Source organism: Notothenia coriiceps, unplaced genomic scaffold, assembly GCF_000735185.1.
Source record: "Notothenia coriiceps isolate Sejong01 unplaced genomic scaffold, NC01 NC01_scaffold00023587, whole genome shotgun sequence".
Taxonomy (NCBI): Eukaryota; Metazoa; Chordata; class Actinopteri; order Perciformes; family Nototheniidae; genus Notothenia; species Notothenia coriiceps.
In genome coordinates, this window is record NW_011356288.1 from 132276 (window position 1) to 143011 (window position 10736).

Sequence of the window (10736 nt, forward strand, 5' to 3'; positions counted from 1 at the left end):
TGGTGGTTGTGTGCGAGTTGTGTGTGGAGGCACGGGAGACGTCAAACGCCCCATCAACCGAACAGGGACGTCGGAGGCCTCTTGTACTACCATTAGCCGCCACAACCGCCCCGACTCGCCTCCGCCCAAAACTTATCGAGTACTAATGAGACCTCTCCCCTCGGGTCATTAATGTTGGTGTTTACTAAAGTTCGGGGAGTGCTGGGGCGTTACAGAGACTGGATGTGTCGCGCGCGAACCGGCGCGCGCACGGACGAGAGTGTGGCGGGAGCGGCGTTGGCGCGGCGGGCGCGGGGGGGGGGGAGTGTATAAAGACTAGGTCTCGTTAAACCCTAGTAATCCACAGTTTTATGTGTTTTCATGATTTATAAATGCACTCTGTTAGATCTAATCTTGGTCCAAGTTAAGCTTTCCATTTTACACAGCTTTGCATCCACAAATTCAAGAATGATTGAAAACAGATGAGCCCAGAGATTCTAAGAGTAATTAAATGGTTGGGGTACAATCGTGTTCTATTACGGGAACAACCGTATAAACTTGTGGTGAAGTCTTTTATCCGGATGAATACGAAGGCCCAGGAGAGGACATCACGTCCCGGGGTTTAATAAAGGGATCTCTGTGAAAGCCCCGGGGCGCTAAAAAAAAAATATCGGGAGCTTACAACTTCATTAGCCCTCCCCCCCCGCGTCCTCGATGCGTCATTCGAGGCGTCATGCGTCCGAGACAGGGCGCGACGGACGAGAGACTACACCTCGAGGCCATTGACGTGTACATGACGTGCTCTTCAACTACAGTGACCGACATCACACAATTTATCATAACCCACGTTTTTCCGATTTAGCGGACACAATGGTCTCCCTCGAAGAGGGGGACTGGACCTTTGCGGAGTAACTGATGTAAACGAAATGACGAGGCCGTGTATCACTTGTGAGTGTTACATTGTGACACGCGAGGTAACGATCACGGGTTGGTAACATCACTATCCGATTCCCCGCCTATGAGCGTTCGCCAACTGGTTAGTGTTGTCTGGGCCGGTCGATTGGTTAGTCTCGTCTGACCCGAGACAAAGTCTGTCTCCCACTTTCTCCAGCTACGTCGTGTCTGTATACTCTGTTTGATCTGCTCGAAAAGACTTGTAATTCTCGTACCATTGTACAGGGTGCATCTCTGTGATTTATGACTATATGTGGACTTGTAGTCGTCCTCTCCTGAGAAATTTCATCCTCTGTGATGTATGACCTATATAGTAGGAACTTGAGTGTCCTCTCCTAGGAATTCATCCTGTGATGTATGACTATATGTGGACTTGTAGTGCGCCTCTCCTCGAGAACATTTCAATCTCTGTGATGTTATGACTATATGTTGGACTTGTAGTCGCTCTCCTGCGAAATTCATCTCTGTGATGTACTCGACTATATTGCTGGACTTGTATGTCGTCCTCTCCCTGAGAAATTTCATCTCATGTGATGTGTGACTATTACTTGGACTTGTAGTCCTCCTCTCCTGAGAAATTTCTCTCTGTGATGATGACTAATACTTGGACTTCGTACGTCGTCTTTATCCCGGGAAAATTAGGTCCTTGGAGACAGGATTGAGCAAGACCAACACCACAAGGCAGAAAGACTAAAACTAGGTTGGAGACTTAAGGGACATTTACATTACATTCATCTTCACGATTTCGAAACTAGTAGACAGTCCAGAGACAACAAGGCAAAGGTCGGGCAAAAGAGAGAGTCTGAATTTCTCAGTGTGTACTTTTCCTCGTCTCCTCTCTGTCTTCGGGATAAATTTGACCCAAGAACGGAGGGACGTCCGGTCAAATACGCAAGGACCGGTTAGAGATAACCGAGGCCGACTACACACCGTCTGCCAGCGAAACGAGGCAGGAGAGACGTCGTAAGGAGACAACAGCGGAGGGGTAATCCGTACAATAGACCCGGAATTAACACATAACACACAGACCGACCGGTACGTTACCGTGTTCTCTCGCACACCAGACTTACGATTGCGGCAGGACTAACAAGACTGTATAGTTCCTCACCTTCCCTTACACCCACACTACGTTCTAACCATCGGTACAGACTCCAGTTGTTCCAGTTCTAGTTCCAACAAAAGTGTGTCTTTTAGTATTGAAAATTAACTTTAACACCACGGTAGAACAAAAATTTTAGGTCGTTCAACCCTCACCCAACAATCGTCCTATTTTCGCAGTTTGTGTTTACTCCCGGCTTCTGTTTGTTTATCCGAAAAAATACCTTTTACACTGTCCTCCTCCAGATATCCTTGCTTCTGTTTGTGTACACTGCAACATCTTTCTGGTTCCTTTAATCTTCACTGCACTGTTTCACTTAGTACAACCCTTCTACCCTCAGAATATATCTGTGTGTGTGTGTGTGTGTGTGTGTGTGTGTGTGTGTGTGTGTGTGTGATGTACCTGTGCAGCCAGCCTTTTGTGTGCATGGAAATCCTTAAGGTAATACAGAGCCGTTAAGGCTGAGCTAAAACAAATAATACAACATAAAAATAGAAAAGTAGAGCGGATTTGTTGTAGCCTACTTTACATTGGCTTCATATGTAAAAGTGGCATAACTAAAAATAGGTTGCACTTGATCTTTAACATTATGCTAATACAACATGGGATGTTTAAAGGTTACGATTAATTAAAGTACTTAAAGTAAAAAAACGTACTTCTGTAATCATGGCTGACAAACCAAGAAATCTACCTTATTGCTAAAGCTACATTATGTAACATTTGTGGATGAAACTAATTTAGAAGTCAAAGTTTATCAAAAACATGAACAAGTTGAACTGGTGTTAATAAGTTAATGGGACGACTAACACTAAGGAAGTGGACCTTTAAAATAATGTGTCTTAATCAAACGGCAAACTCTGGGGCAGAGCCGGGAGGCCAATAAGAAAGCGCCACAAACTGCAGTTCATCTATCGGCCGATAGGCGATGACTGCAGAAAGGATGAATTTCCATAGACCCCCATGTTAAAATGCCCAACTTTACAGCAGAAATCCACCCCTGGATGCAATACAAATTCTTCGGGATATAGTTAGATTATAAAATATAAGTTCTGAAAGTGTTTGCATAAATTAGGGCGTGGTCACTTTGATGGACAGGTACGTGTCTCACTGTCAGCTAACAGCAACTTGTCCACTCTGCTAGGCTACAACGTTAGCTAGTTGTAGTTACTGTACTATACATTTTAGTTTATGATTCAGCCTTGGGTAAGACTTTTATAGTCGATGGCTATGACGCCCATAATGCTAAACGGGAGCAAATGTTAAAAGGGCACCCAATTATCCCAGTGGTGGCCGCCGGAGTCCGCCGGCCGGCGTTATAACTGGAGATCAAGGAATGTAGCGAAACGCGGACTTGGTTCGCCTGCAGCCCGCTGTAGTATTAGCTAAATAGATTATGTTGAACAAGGCTTATTAAGCTGAACATCGCCACAATTGTTCCGCTATGTATCGGTAGTCTACTTATTTTTATTTTATTAACATGTGAATGACAAGCATTAAGAATAAGAAAAAGTAGCTAATTCTCTTGCAGATTGTCTCATTTGATTATGAATGTAACGTTTATATAGTGGAACTACACTGTTTTATCAAAACCAAAGTGCCACGCAGTAACTTAGTATGCATGTATTTCAGCAGGAAATGTGCAACGTAGATGACATTTACCAACATAGACAATAGAAATATTTGTAAAAGTTGTTCATGCGTTATTAAGTGAATATGGCATTAAAACACCTATGCTTTTTGACACATTTTTACATTTCAGCATTGCATTTCAGCATTGCAGTCTGTAACCCTACACACCTAACATATAACTTTTCATGTATTTTTTGTATAAAGGTTTCCTTTAGCTTAGCTTGGTAGCTTCAGCTAGCTCTGCAACTTCCAGCTCGGTGGCAGCAGGTCCCTCCCTCGGCTCCGCCTCTTTGCCCTTATTTGGATCAGGCTGGAGCAGGTGGGAGTTAGACTCTGACGTCACTGTCGAGACGTTAGTGGCCGACTCCGCCTACTAAGGGCTTCTCGGCAACTCAGCAGAATCCTATGGGTGACGTCACGGACCCTACGTCCATTTATACTATAATAATAATAATGCATTACATTTTTTTATTAGAGCGCTTTTACAGGTGCTCAAAGCGCTTTACAATTTACAAACAATTGATAATAATTATTTACAATTACAATTAATAATAAACAATTTACTTTACCAACAAGTCTATGGTTTTAATGCACAGAAAGCTAAGGGACTGTGTGAACATTATTGGGATGTGTAGAAAGAACAAAATAAGTGCAAGATCTGATTACTTCTCCCCCCTCTAGTTATGACTTGGGTTCAGTTTGTTGCTTTGTGTGTCAAAATGAAACAACTACCGGCCCAATTTTCATGAAAATTGTTGGATATGTTAAGAATAAGCCAAACACGTAGAAAATTAGAGTGGATTTTGCTTTAGCAGAAGCTACATGTCTTTTTGTTTTATTTACTTTTATATTTGTAGGATCAACTACATAAAAGTAGGGGTTGAGAAGAGGTAAAAGACTGCCATGTTCTCCCAAAGATTTCCAACTATTCCTTGAACAATTATGAAAAGAAACATAACCATACCCCTTTTCTGACCCTTAGAAGTAATTGTCATACAGTCCCTAAATCAAACTGCTGAAACCCCATTATAGTTTTAGTTTCAAAGTACAAGACACTTATCTTAAGAGTAAGAAACTACAGACTACCTCGGCTTTCATTTCCTACTTAAGTACTTACAATGGAATATTTTCTGTCATGATGTTATGAAAAGGTGTCTCTCTTTCTGCCACTCAATCCCTGCCTCCCTCTCTCTGACAGTTTCATTGGCTTCGAGCCTCCCCTCGTAACACCCTGGTTGAATGAACACAATCCCATTATAGGTGACAGTCAATTAAACATCTAAATGCCAAATTGTGAATGCTTGATGCCGTGACACAGAGGGCAAATGAAGATCGCTGACCAGAGACCGGGAGGGGACGATGATGATGACGTTTCTGAACGAATATGGTTAAAGTGGAAAGTTGAGGTTTATATTTAAACATTTTAAAAGTATTAGCACGGTTTTGAAATGCGTTACAACTTGAGTAAAACATGGGTACAAAGAGAAGAAGAAGTAAAGGAGCGAGTAGTAGTAGAAGAAGAATGCAAGAATGGGGAAAAGTAAAAGGTCAAATCAGCTGTGTGTGTGTGTGTGTGTGTGTGTGTGTGTGTGTGTGTGTGTGTGTGTGTGTGTGTGTGTGTGTGTGTGTGTGTGTGTGTGTGTGTGTTTGCTTTATTGAGAGGGAACTCTAGAGAACATTTCTGTCACATTGTATTGACACAGCAGGGAGTGAGGGGAAAAAGCCTGAGCCAAAAAAGAAAGAGAGTGAGAGGAGGAGTGTTTATTCTCCTCTCCTTCCCTCCTCTACTCAGTCTTTTCCCTCCATTTTTGTCCTTTCAGCGGGGTGTGTGTGTGTGTGTGTGTGTGTGTGTGTGTGTGTGTGTGTGTGTGTGTGTGTGTGTGTGTGTGTCAGTGTGTGTACGCACTCTCTGGCACACTTGAATCTTTTACTGATTACCTCAGACACATCACGTCTTTCTGAGGGCTTTTAAACGGAGGAGGATTATCAGGCAGCCGGAGCCTTTTAACCCTTTCACTGCCCTCCCTGCTCCCAGCTGACAAAGGCTTCAATTACGTCTCCATCCCAAAATAAAAAGGTGCAAGATACAACATTTTTACCAAATCTATGAGAGGCTACACAAACAAACGTCAATGTTTCAGCTGCATTCATTATGGTCTTTTTCCCTGTCCAATCTGCGTCAATGTGATTAAGATGATCTGATTTATGATATTAGCTGAAGGAAAACAGCTCATAATTTACACGCCTTTAAAAAGGGAAACTCATTCAGAGAACAGGAAATAGTTTAGGTCAATGTACGCTATGGGGTTAAAGTCAATAAAAACAGCCATTTTCATTTCACTTATCCTGATGGTGGGGCGAACCATTAGTTGATAAACTATCGATTTTCAGGTTTCAAAAGATGTCCCAAGATATTTTTTCACAATTTTCTTAATATAAACTGCTGCTTTTCACATTAAGGACCACTGGGGGGAAATGCATAGATGGCTAGGAGGACATTGTCACAAAATCAGGGTAATTTTTACTGAACAAGTGAGTTGTTTTTGGTTTTCACTTTATAGAGGTTTGTGTTTCAAGAAATGGTGGATAACTTAATTTACACTTGAGTAGCAATAGCATCAAAATGTTAGCCAAATATATAAAACTATATAAAACTATGCTGGACTATGATTATTGATGCCTTAATGTGTCAATAACAACTGGTCCAGGTGAAGTTATTATTGACCCTTAATCTAACCTATATGTCAATTTGTATTTATTACTTGATATATCTACATATTAGCTAATAATCTAAATCGTTAGAGTAACTAAAGCTGTCAGATACATGAAGTGGAGTAAAAACTACAATACTGGCTTCCAAAATGTATTAGAGTAGAATTATAAAGCTAAGAATACTCAGGTAAAATAAATGGGGCGAAGCCTGCGAGCTAGTTCAGGCAGTCAACTCGAGCACCAATGATACATTAACACGTGACGCACCTCGTCCCTCTTACAACCAACCAAACACATTCTCCTAAACATGCCGCTCTATTTAAGCTGCCAGGTCTTCCAGCCTCTGCCTCGCTATGCTGCTGCTGCCACTGCTGTGTTCACTTGCTACGTTCATGTTCCTGCTGCTGTGTGTCATGTTGCTGCTGCTCGCCTGCCCCACCACCACCCCAGCTTCCGCCCCAGCTTCCACCCCAGCTTCCACCCCAGCTTCCACCCCAGCTTCCACCTGTAGGCTTGGGGGGTTAGTTATTTAATCATCACTCATCGTGCTATGTATATCATGGAGTGATGAGGCCCGAGCCTAGACGCCAAACTTAACTATATGCTGCTTCTAATAAACATGTTAAAGAAACACGTGAGTTGTCTGACTGAAATGAGATTAATTTGAAAAAGGAAAAATAACAAAAGGGCAAATTATTGCAACATAGGTAAGACTTTCTGACGCCCATGTATAAAATGCATTATAAACAAACGCATAATGTGCTGTCATCTGCTTATAGCACTGTACAATTATTTGTTTATATAAGTAAATTATACTTTTGGGAAAAATCTTTATGAAGCATTTTATAATTATTTAGTATCATAGACTTCATGATTGACAGTCACTCCCTGACATTGTTGTTGTTGCAAGGATCATATCATATTTCATATAGTAGTTTTTTCTAATGTATTATAAACAGATTTGAATTACTTTAATAACGCACAAAGAGAGAATTATAAACAGATCCATGTATAATGATTATAATGCTTAAAAAAATTTGATTGTTTGAAAGAAATAAACAATAATGAAAATTATTGCAATAATGTCATAATTTTTTTTTTTCATGACACTTGATTATAAAATGTGTTATAAAAATACTTATGAAGTGCTATAAGAAGATATAAGAACATATATAAGCAGTCAAAGATATAAATAATGCATTATAACAAAAATCCAAAACCCATTTTAAAGGATTTATAAGGTTAAATATCCTAACACTTCATAATTGTTGGATTTTATTTTGTATTTTGTAGCAAGGCTCATATCATATTATAACTCCCATAACTGGAATACAATATAATGTTTAATAATGCATTATAATCTGTATTTAAATCAAACAATGAGCGTGGGTATAGATTGACAAGCAGCTTGACGTATAGTGACTATAATGCTTGAAATGTATTCGTGGTAATATAATGATTATTGCAATGAAGTGTGAATATTTAGGAGTGCTTATAATTATAATTACACCGGCTATGGGGTGATTTTGACGCATAATAAGTGTGTTTATAAAGCACAAAGGACAGGGCGTTACAGAAGGTGGCTCCAAATGAATTATAGAAAGTGACTCCAACAATGTGAAATAAAAAAATACTGATTAAACAAAAACGACAATGAATTAGTGTAATGTACTTCTGAAAAAGTACATTACATGTTAGACGCTTTTATCCAAAGCAACTTACACACTCAATACTATGGACAATCCCCACAGGAGCACTTTGGGGTGAAGTGTCTCAGGGACACAACGACATGCTGACTGCAGTGGGGTTTGAACCTGTGACCCCCTGATCCCAACACCTACGACAACCCACTACGCCCCCACACATGTTCTCCTGTTATTTCATTTCATTTGTCCCGCTCATGGCACGCAAAACCAAATGTACAATAATTGCCACAAAACATGACTCTACCAAAACGCCATTGAGCGAAAAGGAGAAGGGAGAAGAATACAATTTTATGTGACCTGCCCCTTTCTAAAAAAAACAAAATAAATACAAATAGATGGTCTGCCCTTCATAATAATACTTTTTTATTTTTTTTTTTTCACAGCCAAACATAACATTATCTTAGGATACTAAGAGAAACACAAACAAAAAAATACTTATTTCCCACTTGACGGAAAGAAACAAAACATCACATGTATAAGGAAAAGAAAAGATATGTAGATCAGAAACTATTTCAAACTGACCAGTCGCAGCGCCTCGTCCCAGACGGACCCAGTGACCAGAGCCAAGATGGCCTCCTCACAGTCCTGTAATTATAATAACAATCATTATACTACATTTTTTTGTAAATCAGAACCAGGTTTATTGCCAGGCAGGTTTACACAGGTTTAGGTGTGCACATGAACACAGTGTCTACAAACATAGAACTATTACAACAATATCTTAAAATTAAATAAAATGTTTACGATAGATAAAAAATATGCAAAAAGCAAATATTTGTTTTACTATGAATAATAAAATATGTGCAGTATGTCGAGAGCTACGCAATTTATTAAGAGAGGTAGTGCTGAAGAGAAAAGTGCAAAACATACAGAACAGTGTGCATAATGTTATGTTTTTATATATATGCAAAAGAGTGAGATAATATTCCAACTATAAGAAAGTAGATCCATGATAAGTGTTTTTAAGCTTCTTGCTCACTTTAGCGTACTGGTCCAGCAGCAGAGCAGCTTCTGAGTGTCTCCTCTGTTCGATCAGCTTCTCTGTGAGAGAGGGAACGACAACATATTTGAGGGTTTATTTACAGAGACCCCCTGCTGGGGAACGTCTACCTGTCGGTCAGATGTATCTGAGGAAGGTTCCTAGAGGAGTGGAAGGACCCGGAAGTCTCTAAGCCATGAGAGGAGCTGTTCAGATTCTCAGTGATTTTTAACGTCAGTCACGGTACTATTCCCTTGGCACAACAACAACAACCCAAAAGGTTTTAAAATGACAACGACACAGTCCTGCCTTTTATATATTTTGACCACCACTCACACTCTGCACTAATATTTAGGATTTTGTCCAGGAGTCAGTTCAGAGTCTGCATTTATCCGTAGTGTTTATCCATCGCTGTTTGTCTCGTTAGAGCAGCCTCCACCAAGCATCACTTCATTCTACATTACTGCGCTACCTGCTGCCCCCCACTGGCATTCAAGAGTATTTCATTGCAGCCACAGACCGTAGACAATGGCAAATTATTTGCAGCAAATGTTTTTTTTTTTAGACCGATTTAAGTGGAATTGGACAATTTCCCACGGCACACCTGACGACACATCGGCTGAGAATCACTGCTCTAGACATGGTAGGAAAGGAGCTTCAATGCTTCCTTTATCATGTCCTTTAGGAAACACTGGACCTTGATTTAGGAAAGGAGATAATGCTGTCCCACAATGCCTTGCGTTACATTTGGCTTCACGTAGAACAACCGATCGTGACGAGAAACGCAGATCCAGTAAGACACGGTGCTAACTCAGCATTTTACAACTTATGCTGGAGAGTGCTTTTGTTGAACCCGCGTTCCCCCTACCCGGGTTCCCCCTACCCGCGTTCCCTCTACCCGCGTTCCCTCTACCCGGGTTCCCTCTACCCGGGTTCCCTCTACCCGCGTTCCCCCTACCCGGGTTTCCTCTACCCTTGTTCCCTCTACCCTTGTTCCCTCTACCCGCGTTCCCGCTACCCTTGTTCCCTCTACCCTTGTTCCCCCTACCCGCGTTCCCCCTACCCGGGTTTCCTCTACCCGCGTTCCCTCTACCCGCGTTCCCTCTACCCGCGTTCCCTCTACCCGGGTTTCCTCTATCCTTGTTCCCTCTACCCGCGTTCCCTCTACCCGCGTTCCCCCTACCCTTGTTCCCTCTACCCTTGTTCTCCCTACCCGCGTTCCCTCTACCCGGGTTCCCTCTACCCGCGTTCCCCCTACCCGCGTTCCCCCTACCCTTGTTCCCTCTACCCTTGTTCTCTCTACCCGCGTTCCCCCTACCCGCGTTCCCTCTACCCTTGTTCTCTCTACCCGCGTTCCCCCTACCCTTGTTCCCCCTACCCTTGTTCCCTCTACCCGCGTTCCCTCTACCCTCGTTCCCCCTACCCTTGTTCCCTCTACCCGCGTTCCCTCTACCCTTGTTCCCTCTACCCTTCCCTCTACCCCGCGTTCCCTCTACCCTTGTTCCCTCTACCCTTGTTCCCTCTACCCGCGTTCCCTCTACCCGCGTTCCCTCTACCCTTGTTCTCTCTACCCTTGTTCCCTCTACCCTTGTTCTCTCTACCCTTGTTCTCTCTACCCTTGTTCCCTCTACCCTTGTTCCCTCTACCCGCGTTCCCTCTACCCGCGTTCCCTCTACCC

The 10736-nt window shown here is 42.1% G+C and overlaps 1 protein-coding gene across 1 annotated transcript in view; it reads right to left on the reverse strand.

The window, feature by feature from the left end:
• Positions 1-10736, reverse strand: part of LOC104954665 (elongator complex protein 1-like) — a 33694-nt gene that overhangs the window by 20279 nt on the left and 2679 nt on the right. The gene's annotated exons all lie outside the window — the stretch shown is intronic.